Source organism: Bison bison, unplaced genomic scaffold (assembly GCF_000754665.1).
Source record: "Bison bison bison isolate TAMUID 2011002044 unplaced genomic scaffold, Bison_UMD1.0 scf7180017864293, whole genome shotgun sequence".
In the NCBI taxonomy this organism is placed as follows: domain Eukaryota; kingdom Metazoa; phylum Chordata; class Mammalia; order Artiodactyla; family Bovidae; genus Bison; species Bison bison.
In genome coordinates, this window is record NW_011494865.1 from 422,869 (window position 1) to 437,269 (window position 14,401).

The following is a 14,401-nucleotide window of genomic DNA, read 5'->3' on the forward strand; positions in this document are numbered from 1 at the left end:
GCTGTGCAGAAACCTCCCGGCGCAGCTCCGTGGACTGAGCCCCAGGAAGGGACGAGTGTTGAGGGGCTCTTGGGTGGCGGGGGCCCTGCGAGCACAAGTGTTCTGTTATGTGCTCCGTATCCCCGGTGTCTTTCCTCTTCAGCAGCCACACTAATGGCAGTAATAACAATAGGAACACAGCCCTGAACACATGGCTTCATCCACTCTAACAGGGAGGCACTGCGGAGCCTCTGCACCTGTGTCCCTCCTCTGACCACCCAGCAAATATCCACGGAGGGCTTGCCGGGTGCCCGGCTCCGTCTTAGGGCTGCAGTGCACGTGTACATGTGTGTGTGCTCAGTCGCTTCAGTCGTGTCCAATTCTTTGTGATCCTGTGGACCGTAGCCTGCCAGGCTCCTCCGTCCATGGGATTCTCCAGACAGGAATACCGGAGTGGGTTGCTGCTTAAGGCTGCAGAGATGGAGGCAAATAAGACACACAGGCCCTTAGCTTCAGGAGCATCAAGTCTAGAGGGGATTGGTGCGGAGGGGCATGAGGCTAAAAGCACAGAGACAGACGTGCTCATGTCACAATACGATCATGAAGGATATGAAGCTCTGGGCTAGAGAATAAGAGGGAAGTACTTACTGGGTTGACAGCACAGGCCTCGTAGAGACCCGGTCGTTGAGGTGACACCTGAAGGATGAGGAAGAGCCAAGGCAATCAATCGTGTTTCAGGCAGAGGGAAGTGCAAAGCCCACAAGGGAGAAAGAGCTCAGCACATTCTGGGAGGAGGGTCACTGGTAGCATTGTGATGTTGAAGTGTTTCGTATAAGAGAACCCTGGGTTCAGCTCCTTACACAGCCACCGACAGCTTGTATGAGCTTGAGGAAGCAGGCCTCTGTGCCATATTGTTCACCGGTGAGGATGATAATGAAAACTAACCAGGGGAATGATTGGGAAGATTCATCTAGTTGATTTGTGGGAAGTGCTTGAGATACAGCATATAGTAAGTGCTCAATAAATGTCCGCAGTTATTTTTGTCACTCCCCTGCCTGCCTGCCAGGATTCAGTGCTGAAGGGTACGTTCAGGGCTGAGCCTTTAGGTCAGAGTCCCCTCGGCAAGACCCCTCTGCTACGCTTCTCGCTGGGGTTCTCCCTCCCGAGGCGGTCGGCAAATATTTGCTGAATGAACAAATAAATGAATAGTGGGCTTCCTGCCTCCCTCACCTCTGAGCCACTGAAGTGCACCTTCAGGCCTCCTTAGCATTAGGCTTCCTGGGTAAGAGCAACATGATCCAGCCTGGAATTTTGTGTTCCTGGAATTTTGCAGAAAGGAAAGGTGGAAGGGAGATGGTTATTAACTGCTGTCTCTGCAAACGCCAAGCCATCTGCACCCCCGTTACCTAAGCACAGACCTCTGTGGGCGCCGAACTTCAGAGCCCTGAAAGTTGGAAGGGATTCCGAGCTTGGATCCCTCAGGCTAGGCTATTCTTGGAAGCCGAGCGCCATGCCTGCCACAGCGAGATGAGTCATGCGAAGATGTGATGGATTTCTCCACGGCAGAGCTATTTATCAGGCTAGATCTCTAGACCACAGAATACCAGAACACCGAGGGAGGGACGGGCTTCTCAGCTAATGCCACTTAAAACCATCACCTCCACCTGCAGCCTTGCATGGTACCCAGACAATAACGCTGGGACCCTCTCTGCATGGGAACTCCCACTTCAAAGAGGTCAAACGCTGTCCTCTGACATACTGTCCCCTGTTATATTCCAACAGCCCTCTGAAGAGCCTGTAATGTAGTTTCCAGCTCCAGCTCCACCTTCCAAGCTGGGACTGCTCACTCGTCACTTCCCATCTCGTATGGAGCCATCCCCACGAATTTCTTTGTCTCCCCCGTTACATCTAAGATCTTGGAAGATCTTGTATTGCCACCCTTGCTCATAAAACTCTTGAGTTGTGCCTGCAGGCAGAATAACAGTGGTCTCATTTCATTTTGTTTTTGCGAAGTCCCAACTGTGAAAGAGAGTGACATGCCAGAAACAGTTTAAATGCCAACCATGTAAATAGCCACTGGGGGGCAATTTTCTCAGATTTCACATGCTCTGAGTTCACCATGAGGCGACTGGACCAACTGCTGAGCCTTTGCACACTTATTACAGGGGACGGGGAGCGGGGACGGAGTGGGGGCTGTCGCCCTGTTCCTGGTGCCTGGTTAATTCCACTTGTCTGGTTTCCTTTGTTCTCCTCGAACTGCCTGGAGATATTTCTCAGAAGTCAGCCTGAGCTCCCACTTCTGAAGTTCTGCTCCCTACATATGCTCCCAAAGTTGCTCCAAGTGAAGGCAAGTTAATTAAAAAACCACATTCAATCAAACTGTCACTTTGTTTATGAAAAAAGTGTTGAGTGGCTGGAAATGGCAGGCACAACCACGGAGGATTAATGCTCGAAATTTGTTCTGATTAAAAGTACAATTGAGGCATTAAGGAAAAGTAAGCACCGTGAACCCAGGGGGGCCCTAAGCTACACAGTCTTCCATTTTCAAATACAACTGGGGACGGCTGTAAATACAAATAGAACTTCTCTGCCTGGAAGGATTCTCTGCCTTCATGAAGACAAAGCGTCTAGCCAGAACCGGTTATTGTGGAAGAGGGACAGACGTGCTTAGGGATCTCTCCCCATGCCTGCCTGTTCCTTAAATGCACGTGTTCCACGTGTGAGTCAGACTGTGCAACTGATACTAAAACGAGTAGGGACCTCAGAGGCTCTCTGACCCTCAGATTGGGAAGCGAAGACCTGTGGACAGAAAATAGCAAGCTCAAGCCGTCTCGCAGACTAAAACCTGGGCATTTGCAACAACATGGATGGATCTTGACGGCATTACGCCCAGTGAGATAAGCCAGAGAAAGACAAATACGGCATGATCTCACTTATAGGTGGAATCTTTAAAAAGGAGGAAACCTGAAGTCATAGAAAAATGAGTAAGATTTGTGGTTACCAGAGGTGGGAGGAAACTGCAGGAGGGTGGTTAAAAAGGTACAAAATTCCAGTTAAAGACAAAGATGTGCTGGGGGTGTAACAGAGAGCAGAATAACTAGCTACCGCTGCTAGGTGGTATACTGGAAAGCTGCTAAGACAGGAAACCCTAAAAGTTCTCATCACAAGGGAAAAAAATTTTTCTTTTTTTTTTTTGGTATCTCTGTGAGATGACAAATGTCAACTAATGGTTGACTTTGCGATGGATGTAAGTCAAATCATTATACTGTACACCTTAAACTTACACATTGCTGTATGTCAAGTATCTCAATAAAACTAAAAGGGAAAAAAGAAAGAAAGAAAATGAAAGAAGAGGCCTGGAGTCAGGAGGTCTAAGGTTTATCACTTCCAGAACGTGTCGATTTCCAGAAACTTCATTTTCCACAGGGCTACGAATCTGCTGGTCTATTCTATGCTGCAGAGCAATCAGTTCTAACAAAGCCCACCTAGAAACAGGAGGCTTTCACCTGGTTCTACGAACAAGAGATGCTTCTGTATCCAGTGGTTCCATCTCACCCAGAATTGAAACATCCAAAATGTCATACAGTCACACCCACCCCCTCTGACAATGAAAGTATAAGAGGCCTTTGGAAAACAGCTGTTCTCAAGCCCACAGGCTGAATCCAAAGATCAGGACGAAGAGCACAGAGTCTCTCTCTTGGATCTGGCTCATCAGCCATGGCAGACAGAATTCTAAGATGACCACCAATGATCTAGACCCTTGTATGATCTCAGGGCAACACTCCTGTGATTATGTTACATCATGTGATAAAGGCAAAGACGTTTTCAGGTGTCACTGAGGTCCCTAATCAGTCAATTTTGAGTTAAGTAAAAGGAAGATTATCCTGGGTGGGCCTGACCTCATCAGGTGAGAGCTCTAAAAGTGGGCTTAGGCTTTCCCTGGGCTCGGGGACTGGAAGTAATAGAGAGAGTAAGTCTCTTTCCCCCTCTCCCCACCTCTCCCTCCACTGCTGGTTTTGAACAAGGAAAGCTCTATGAGGTCCACAGCTTCAAGGACATGCTGCTAAGTCATTTCAGTCGTGTCCAACTCTGTGCGACCCCATAGACGGCAGCCCACCAGGCTCCCCCGTCCCTGGGATTCTCCAGGCAAGAACACTGGAGTGGGTTGCCATTTCCTTCTCCAATGCATGAAAGTGAAAAGTGAAAGTGAAGTTGCTCAGTCATGTCCGACCCTCAGCGACCCCATGGACTGCACCTTCCAGGCTCCTCCATCCATGGGATTTTCCAGGCAAGAGTACTGGAGTGGGGTGCCATTGCCTTCTCCATCAAGGACATGAGTCCTGTCAATAACCACATGATCTCAGGAAGAGACCCTGATCTCGATGAGACCCCACCCCAGCTGACACCTGAATGGCAGCCTTGTGAGACCCTGAGCCAAGAATGCAGCTAAGCTGCACCTGGAATCCTGACCCATAGAATCTGTGAAGTAATAAATAGGTGTTAGTCACTCATCCGGGGCAATTCATTACACAGCTAATATACAAGCCAAGAACCAACAAATCTCTAAAGAGGTCAAGGTGGGAATGATGTCAGTGTTACTCAAGCGAGGAGCCGGCACTAGACATTTCTGCACGTGGGCCTCCTTCAGTAATAATAAAACAGAAAAGACTTCAAAACCTAACTGGCCCATTTCCTTTACCTGTCATTCTCTTTTTGAAAATTAAAGGCTTCCATGGGCACCCAGGGTTGACTTGATCACAGCATGGTTAGATAAGCTTCCAAGTGCTAAGGAAAAGAGGCCTCTGGCAGCATAGGAGGAACAAGTTGCTCTATGAGAAAGAAAAAAAAATTTTTTTTCAAAGGAAACGTTTGCGTCTCAAACCCAAAAAACAACAACTTCAGCCAAGAAGAAACTCCCACTATCTGGCATTTGGAGAGCTGGAGGAGAGATGATGCAAACGGGAATTTGTTCTGGGTGTGCAAATCTCTGACAGGTGTGCAAGACGCAACAATCCCCACGTTAATTCCCACCATCCTGGACACCAGACAGGTGCTAGCACATGTGAGAATGAGCAGATGTGCCTGGCTACTGCGAGGCAGGATTAAATGTTGCGAGACAGTATTTAATTAAGTGCTAAACCATCGGTTGCTGGGTTTAAGTGGTAACCTTTATAGGAATCCAGTCTGATGGGACACTTCCCTTTCAGAAATGACTCGCATGGTTACCCAACGTCATTAAGATAAAATTACCGAACAAGGTCTACAAGGCCCCTCATGCGGTCCGCCCTGCCCTCCTCTCCATCCTCATCTTTCACGACTTCCCAGTGTTCTTCACTGCAGACTCACCAAACTCACTGCTCTCTCACTGGGCTGCTTCTCTGCCTGCCTTATCTTACAATGATGGCTACTGTTAATCTTCCAAGACGTACTTCAAAGTCACCACCTCCAGGAAGCCTTCTCCGATTCCTCCTAAGGCGTGTTAGAGATCCTAAGATAGCGTGCTGTTGTTTAGTCGCTAAGTCGTGTCTGACTCTTTTGCAATCCCATGGACTTATAGCCGGCCAGGTTCCTCTGTCCATGGAATTTTCCAGGCAAGGTTCCTGGAGTGGGTTGCCATTTCCTTCTCCAGAGATAGCCTGAGCTCAGTTTTTTGTTGTTGTTGTTGTTGTTTTTAATCTGTTCAACAGGGATAAAAATAGCACTGTGGTTGTAAAAACTAAATAAGTTAACACACATCAAGTGCTTAGAACCTGACATGTCATCAACACATAATAAGCACCCAGTGAATATTTCTATCATTTACTGATCACCTACTGAGTACCAAAGGTTGTGTGGGCAGACAGAATGCAAGACAGGCAAGACTCTGCCGTTCTTCCTAGAACCTTACCTGGGGGCCTTGGTACAATCCCCCTATAGAGCAAGCCCCTCTTTGTATCAGTCTAGCAAGGAAACAAGGAGAAGGCAATGGCACCCCACTCCAGTACTCTTGCCTGGAAAATCCCATGGATAGAGGAGCCTGGTGGGCTGCAGTCCATGGGGTCACGAAGAGTCAGACGCTACTGAGCGACTTCACTTTCACTTTTCACTTTCATGCATTGGAGAAGGAAATGGCAACCCACTCCAGTGTTCTTGCCTGGAGAATCCCAGGGACGGGGAAGCCTGGTGGGCTGCCATCTATGGGGTGGCACAGAGTCGGACACGACTGAAGCAACTTAGCAGCAGCAGCAGCAGCAAGGAAATGAGTCCACTCCTGGAATGTCAGTTGGACAAAACCCTTCCTGGAACCCTGATGCTAACACTGAGGCCATTTAGACCAGAACCAAGTCCTGGCTTCTGAAGTCACTTGGAATCTCTATTTGAAGGATGCAAGTCGTGTCCGACTCTTTGCAACCCCATGGACTGTAGCTCACCAGGCTCCTCTGTCCATGGAATTCTCCAGGCGAGACTATTAGAGTGGGTTGTCATTCCCTTCTCCAAGGGCTCTTCCTGACCCAGGGATCGAACATGGGTCTCCTGCATTTCAGGCAGGTTCTTTACCATCTGAGCCACCAGGGAAGCCCAAGAAAAAGGGAGATATATGACAAATATGCCTTCTGAGGAGACTATTTCAATATCCCAGCAACATCTTCTTTGGGGACTGGATGTCATGTGCATGCTTCGGGCAACCACATCTTTATCTCAGCAGATGTTACCTCTTCCAGGGGGGTTTTCATAATCTCCGCTTATTAGGAATTAATCTCTCCCCATCTGACTTCTCCAGAGTCTGAATCTTGGGTGCTTTTCTCCCAAGCCTCCAGCACCACCTGATACATGATATGTTTATTCCCTGATTAATGTCTCCCTCCTCTGAAACATAAGCTCTACAAGGGAAGGGTTTGGATTTGGCCCACTGCTCTGTAACTAGCACCTAGGTCAGTCCCTGGACATAGCAGATACTCAGTAAGCATCTGTTGCACTTTCCTTGTGGTCCAGTGGTTAAGACAGTATGCTTCCATCGCAGGGGGGTCAGTTTTGATTCCTGGTCAGGGAACTAAGATCCTGCATGCCAAGTGCAGCCAATAAAAAAATAGGAAAAAAATTAAAACTGAAAAAAATATATATATATCTGGTGAATGAATGAGGGGAGGAGCAGTAACCAGCGCTTTGGCAGTGCTTCTATGAACCGGGACCCGTGCTGAGTGCCTTATGTATAGTGACTCATTCAATCCATACCACTCTGTGAGTTAGGGACTGTCATTAATCCCATATTAGGAAGGAACAAGCTGACTTACGGAGCATTTCAGTTACTTGTCCTGTCATACAGCCAGTGAGCTGAGAGTAAAGACTCAAACTCAGTCCCTCAGCTCCAGAATTAATGCTTTTAACCACAACACTAGAATGAAGGAACAAACGAACAGATGAGTGAAAAATGAGAATGTCCTCAATGTCATATCTGGGGTTATACTGGGGGCTGTGCTCATCTGCTCTCCAGGCACGTTCTGAAATGCTGTAACCTCTACGTGAAGCAAAATCCTATGCCTTGCACACAGTAGGTGCTCAGGAAACATTTGCTCAACTGAATCACACCAGAGTTAGTCTTTCTGGGTATTCTAAGTAACATTTCATGCAAATCCCCAGCCTTCCTTCCCATGAAGATTCATAACAGCTCTGCAACAAATTGCAACGTTGCTAACTTACCCTTACCTGGAGCTCTGACAATAAGCAAACCAAAGCCACCATGCCTCACAGTGGCCCTGCCACCAGTTTCTGGGCCATAAGTGTTTGGAGAAACAGTGATACCGAAAGAAATCACTGCTTCTTGAGCCCTCTGAACCCTCTCATCCCGCTGCCCAGGAGGACAGGCAAAGCTGCAAACACGTAAGACATCTGCAGCAAGAACCAGCAGCTTCCTGGCCAGACTTCACTGCAAGAGAGCAAATCCCACCATCTTTGCTGGCTCAGGAGCAGCTGCCAAATCACAGTGGGTCCCCAAGAGAAGCTACGCCATACAAAGAGGAGGAGTGGCTCGGAAGAGGAGGGAAGCAGTGGGGGAAAAAATCTGGCTGTGTATCTACCTGGGACAATCTGTTTTCTCAACAGCCACAGAGGACTGTGGACCAGGACGAGGCCTGCAAATGTGGGCATATAACACGCCTGGGTTAATCCATGGGCTGCGGGGAGGAGCAGGCAGTGCTGCAAGACTGCTGGGCTCTAAAAATACCCAGCACATTCCCAACATGGCACGGACGGTGAGCTCTTAGCAGACAGGAATGGTGCCAAACAAATGCCTAGCTGGACGCTCCAGAATGAATCCCAAGGCTTCGGACTAGGAAAACATGGAAACCCAGGGAGGGAAGTGGTTTTCTCTTGAGCACTGTCAGAGAGCAATTAAGGTTTAAGAGGTTGGTGTGTTTGGATTGCCAGGGATAGAGGGCGGAGAGGGAGGAGAGAAGAGAGAAGATGCTGCAGCTATAGCCCTGGAGGGTAGGATAATGTAGGGCTTAAAGTCATAAGCTCTGGCGCCAGATTGAGTCCACTTAAAAATCCTGGATCCACTACTTAACAACCATGCAGCACTAGGGGAAAATGAAATCTCTCTGAGCCTCAGTTTCTTCACCTGTAATAAGGGAACAGTAATAATAATCACCACCAACGACCTTATTGGTTTTTACAGAATTGGTAGTAGATTACATGCTTATTCACTCAGTGGTGTCTGACTCTTTGCAACCCCATGGACTGTAGCCCGCCAGGCTCCTCTGTCCATGGGATTCTCCAGGCAAGAATACTGCAGTGGGTTGCCACTGCAAAGGATCTTCCTAATGCAGAGATCGAACCCAGATCTCCTGCACTGTAGACAGATTCTTTACCATCTGAGCTACCAGGGATTACGTTATTGTTCAAGTATTCCCTGCCCCTCTCTGTAGGATTTCTCCCCATGGGGCAACTGGAATCCCCACCGAAGGGAGGCTCAGAGTCAGTGGAATGTGAGTGGAAGTGACGTGCCGCTTCCTAGAAGAACCTTAAGACCCGTCCCGTGGTCTACACTTTTCCCTTTTATCTCTTTCTCTTTTACCTCTGCCATGAGACTAGCCATGACCCAGCTAGGGGCTGCGCCTTCAGCCTCTCAGAGATGAAGCAGAGCCACAGCTAACCTGACATAAGCTATGAGCAAGAAATAAACCTTTGCTTTGTAAACCTTTGAGATTTGGGGGTGGCTTGTTACGGCAGTATAAAAAAGCTTAAACACCAACTGACACAAGGACTAGATGAGCTCATCTATATAATACACTTAACACATATCTAGCATTTTCTAAGTGCGCAGTAGAATGTACCTATTATTACTAATATCATCATCACAGGGTCTCACCCTGTTTGGAGACATCACGTACCTTGCTGAGGAACTAACGAACACCTCCACCCTCTCCCTTGAGAAATGCAAGGATATACAAGGAATGCAAGGAAATGTCTGTATATACAGACACAACTACGCACCCACCTACGGCAGTTCACACCTCCGAGGCTCGGAGCCCCTGGCAGAGGTGCCCAGGTTGAGAAACTCATCTTACGACCCTAAAGCAGGTTCCCTAAGCTGCAGCATGGAAACTGCCACCATAGCCTCTCTGGGGTCACATCAAGTATCCCTGTACCCCTTTTTACCCACACTCAACCCCAGCCCTCCACAGACACTGGGGAGAACGGTCTCCAATAGCTGGGACCAGTAAGATGCAAGCAGGCAGCAGGGGACGCGTTCGGATAAAGACAGGCAGGTAGGGAACACCATCGGCTCAATGAGACGGAAGAGCCCCTGGAGCACCAGGAAGTCACCTTTACTCTGTAGCAGAAACTTGAGGCTCAGATTAGACAATGTGGTTCCATACAAATTTTAGGTTTTTTTCATTTCTGTGAAAAACGCTATTGCAGTTCTAAAGAGATGGAAATATCCTCAACCTGATACATGGCTTCTATCAAAAACCCACAGCTAACATCACACTCATGAGTAAAAGATAATGTTTTTCCCCAAAGACCAGGAACAAAGCAAGGGTGTCACTTTTACCATTTTTATTCAATATTGTGCTAGAGATTCTAGTCAGTGAAGTTTAGTAAATACAGATGACTTTGTTAATTAGTTTATTAACTAAAGCTATCCAGTCCAGGGGGGAAAGGAAGTAAATATTTATTCATAGGTCACATAATCCTATGATATATGTGGAAAATCCTAGAGAATCCGCAAAATACTAACTAAACTAATGAATAAATATTAAAAGCAAGAGAAAAGACGTCCCTATACATTAGCATCAAAAGGATAAAATATTTAGGAACTAATGTACAGAAGAAGCAAAAGATTTATACCCTGACAACACAAAACAGTCTCCAAAAGAATTAAAGAAAATCTAAATAAAATGAGAGACATTCCATGTTTATGGATTGGAAGACCATTAGATTCAATAAATCTCCATCAACATTCCAGCAGCAAGGTTTTTTTGTAAAATGTGACAAACTTATTCTAAAATTTGGTCCTGGGGAAATATAAATACAAAGGATATGAAGTAGCCAAAATAAATTTGAAATAGAATAACAATGTTGGAAGATTTACACTACCCAATTTCAAACTTATTATAAAGCTACAGTAATCAATAGTGAGGTATTAAAGTAAGAAGAGACACACAGATCAATGGAATGTAACTAAAAATTCAGAAATAATCCCTTATATTTATGTCACTTAATTTCTGATAAACATGCCAAGACAATTCAACAGGGAAAGGTTAGTCTTTTCAACCAATGATGCTGGGAATATTTTAAATCCATAAGTAAAGAAGTGAACTCATATTCTTATCTCAACACACACACAAATACTAACTCAAAACTTAAGTGCAGAAACTATAAATCTTTTAGAAAAACATATTAGAGAAAATCTCCTGACCTTTGGTTAGGCAGAGAGTTCTTAGACACAGCACCATTTTTATGAGCCCTAGATGGGAGAATGGATAAATGAGATTTTATTAAAAGCTTTTGCACTCCAAAATACACCGAAAAGATAAGCCACTGAGAGAAAATATTCTCAAATCATCTACATGATAAAGGATATATATCAAGAATATATAAAAACTCTTACAACTCTATACTAAAACAAATAACTCAAAAGATGGATAAAGGCTGATTAGATATTTCACTAATATGACCTACAAATGGCTAATAAGCAAATGACAAAGTGATTATCACTAGTCATTAGAGAAATCAAAATTAAAACAATGATATATCACTTACATACTAGAATGACTTAAAAAGTACTGGCAAGGATATAGAAACACTGAAACTCTCATACATTGCTGCGATAGAAATGTGAAATGGTAACAGCCACTATGGAAGACAGTCTGACTACTCCTACTTGTAGGTATCTACCCAAGAAAAAGTAAAACATATGTCCACACAAATTCTTGCACATGGATGTTCACAGGAATAGTGTTTATGACACAAAAAGTTGGAAGCAACTCAAATATCCATCAGCTCGTGAATGGTACACTGTATACCCAAACAATGGGATAGTATTTGCCAATAGAAAAGGTAAAGTGGAGAGTGAAAAAGTTGGCTTAAAGCTCAACATTCAGAAAACGAAGGTCATGGCATCCGGTCCCACCACTTCATGGGAAATAGATGGGGAAACAGTGGAAACAGTGTCAGACTTTATTTTTCTGGGCTCCAAAATCACTACAGATGGTGACTGCAGCCATGAAATTAAAAGACGCTTACTCCTTGGAAGGAAAGTTATGACCAACCTAGATAGCATATTCAAAAGCAGAGACGTTACTTTGCCAACAAGGGTTCGTCTAGTCAAGGCTATTGTTTTTCCTGTGGTCATGTATGGATGTGAGAGTTGGACTGTAAAGAAGACTGAGCGCCGAAGAATTGATGCTTTTGAACTGTGGTGTTGGAGAAGACTCTTGAGAGTCCCTTGGACTGCAAGGAGATCCAACCAGTCCATTCTGAAGGAGATCAGCCCTGGGATTTCTTTGGAAGGAATCATGCTAAAGCTGAAACTCCAGTACTTTGGCCACCTCATTGAAGAGTTGACTCATTGGAAAAGACTCTGATGCTGGGAGGGATTGGGGGCAAGAGGAGAAGGGGACTACAGAGGATGAGATGGCTGGATGGTATCACTGACTCGATGGACGTGAGTCTGAGTGAACTCCGGGAGTTGGTGATGGACAGGGAGGCCTGGCGTGCTGCGATTCATGGGGTTGGAAAGAGTCGGACACGACTGAGTGACTGATCTGATTTGATCTGAAATGCTGATACACACTCCGACATGGGTTAACCTCAAAAACATTATGCTATGTGAATGAAGTCAGATTCAAAAGACCACATATTGTATGGCCTCATTTACATGAAATGTCCAGAAAGAGCAAATCTACAGAGGAGGCAGATCCGTGGTTGCCTGGAGTTGGGAGTGGAAGAGATGATTGATACAAAGAGGTTTGAGGGAATTTTTGCAGGAGTGATAAAAACACTTGAAAACTGTCTTGTGGGGATGGTGGTAAAAATCTGTATATTCAGTAAAAATAATTGAATTTATGAGTAGATTTATGATTTGTCAATTATGGACCAATAAAGATGTAAAAATAAAGCAGTTCTGGCCAGTCCACCCAATAGTCTGCTCATGTCTGTGGTCTCCTGCACCACCAAACTAGACCTTTCAATAGGAGGTAGGACTTCCCTGATGGTCCAGTAGTTGGGAGTCTGCCTGCCAATGCAGGGAAGGTCCTGTGTGCCACGGGGCCAGCTAAGCCCACGAGCCACGACTACCGAAGCCCGTGACACCCTGGAGCCCGAGCTCCGCAAGTGAAGCCACTGCAGTGAGAAGCCCAAGCAGCAGAGCTCGAGAGTAGCCCTTGCTCTCTGCAACTAGAGAAAGGTCCCATGCGGCAACACAGACCGAACACAGCCAAAAATATACAAGTTGTTTTTTAGAGAATAAAAAAGAAAAATCAAGAGGTAGAAGAGTTTGGTTAGAGGAGTGATGTTTGAAGTTGGAGACGTTCTATCTCTCTGAATAATCCTGCCCCAGCAATATTTAGGAAGAGTTTTTTTTTTTAAGTGACACAAACAGTACAATAGTGTCAGCACAATATCTACATGCATATGTTTTAAGTCTCTTCCATCCTAGAAAGGGAATCTTGTGACAGTCCAAGGAAAATTGGTCTTTAACGCTGAATAGTTAAGTTAGCATCTCAGCAGAAAGTCACTGTCCCGTGAGACCTTCCGACCTGAGCCACCTGGGATAGCAGTGCCTCCCACGCCTCCAGGGAAATGAGGCAGCAATAGATGGAGACTGTCGCGTCTTTACTTCTCTAGAACGTCAGAGCACAAGGAACTCTCCTTTGTCTGAGAATATAATAGCTTCCCAGTTCCAAAGGAAGAAGTAGAAATGGGCAATGTTTAACTATTTGGCCTTCAGTACTAACTAACTTAGGATGTGCCAGGCACTGTTCTAAGCGCTTGTGTCTTAACTAGTTTAATGCTCATCACCACCCTATGAGGTCAGTGCTTTTTTATTCCCCTTTTAGAGACAAGGAAGGGGCTTCCCAAGTGGCTCAGTGGTAAAGAATCTGCCTGCCGATGCAGGAGACGCAGCTTTGATTCCTGGGTGGGGAAGATTCCCTGGAGATCCATAGATGAGGATCCATAGAGAGGTTAAGCGGCTTGCCCAAGAGCCCACAGCAAGTCAACAGAAGGGAGGCAGGATGCAAATCAAGCAGATAAACTTGGAGTCCCTTCTTCCTCTTGTACTCAAGGACACTAAATAGAAGGTTGGGGGAAAGAGAAGTAAATGTTAATGCTACCTCCCACCTGGCAGCTAAGAGTTACAGTTTCTTCCCACTGCAAGCAGAGTGCTTCCCAGGTGGCACTGGTGGTAAAGAGCCTGCCTGCCAATGCAGGAGACATAAGAGATGTGGACTCAATCCCTGGGTCAGGAAGATCCCCTGAAGGAAGAAATGGCAGCCCACTCCTGTCTTCCTCCCTGGAGAATCCCAGGGACAGGGGACCCTGATGGGCTACAGTCCATGGGGTTGCAAAGAGTTGGACGCGACTGAGTGACTAACACTTTTTCCTAGGGGGCCCAAGACTCCAGGGAGGCGACGGTCCTGGGGCCCGCTATCACAGACCTCACCTAGGTCGGTTTCTCTCCTTTTACAAATGAGAGTGTGGCCCACAGAGGACGACGGATGTGCTGCCCCAGTGAGTGAGTGCTCGAGGGGTGGTGGAAACCTAAATCTCCTCTTCCTACCCCGGTTCCCAAGATTTGAGACCCAGATGTCTGTCAAATAATCTGAAAACTCGGGGTTTTATTGAGGAGTGTATTAGTTTGCCTGGGCTGTCAAAACAACCAAAATTTCTTTTTTATCATTAAGTTTTATTAATATATTTTTTATTTTTAATATTATTT

At 46.0% G+C, this 14,401-nt stretch overlaps 1 protein-coding gene across 2 annotated transcripts in view; it reads right to left on the reverse strand.

The window, feature by feature from the left end:
• Window positions 1-14,401, reverse strand: part of GRIN2A (glutamate receptor, ionotropic, N-methyl D-aspartate 2A) — a 442,009-nt gene that overhangs the window by 334,134 nt on the left and 93,474 nt on the right. The window lies entirely within an intron of this gene.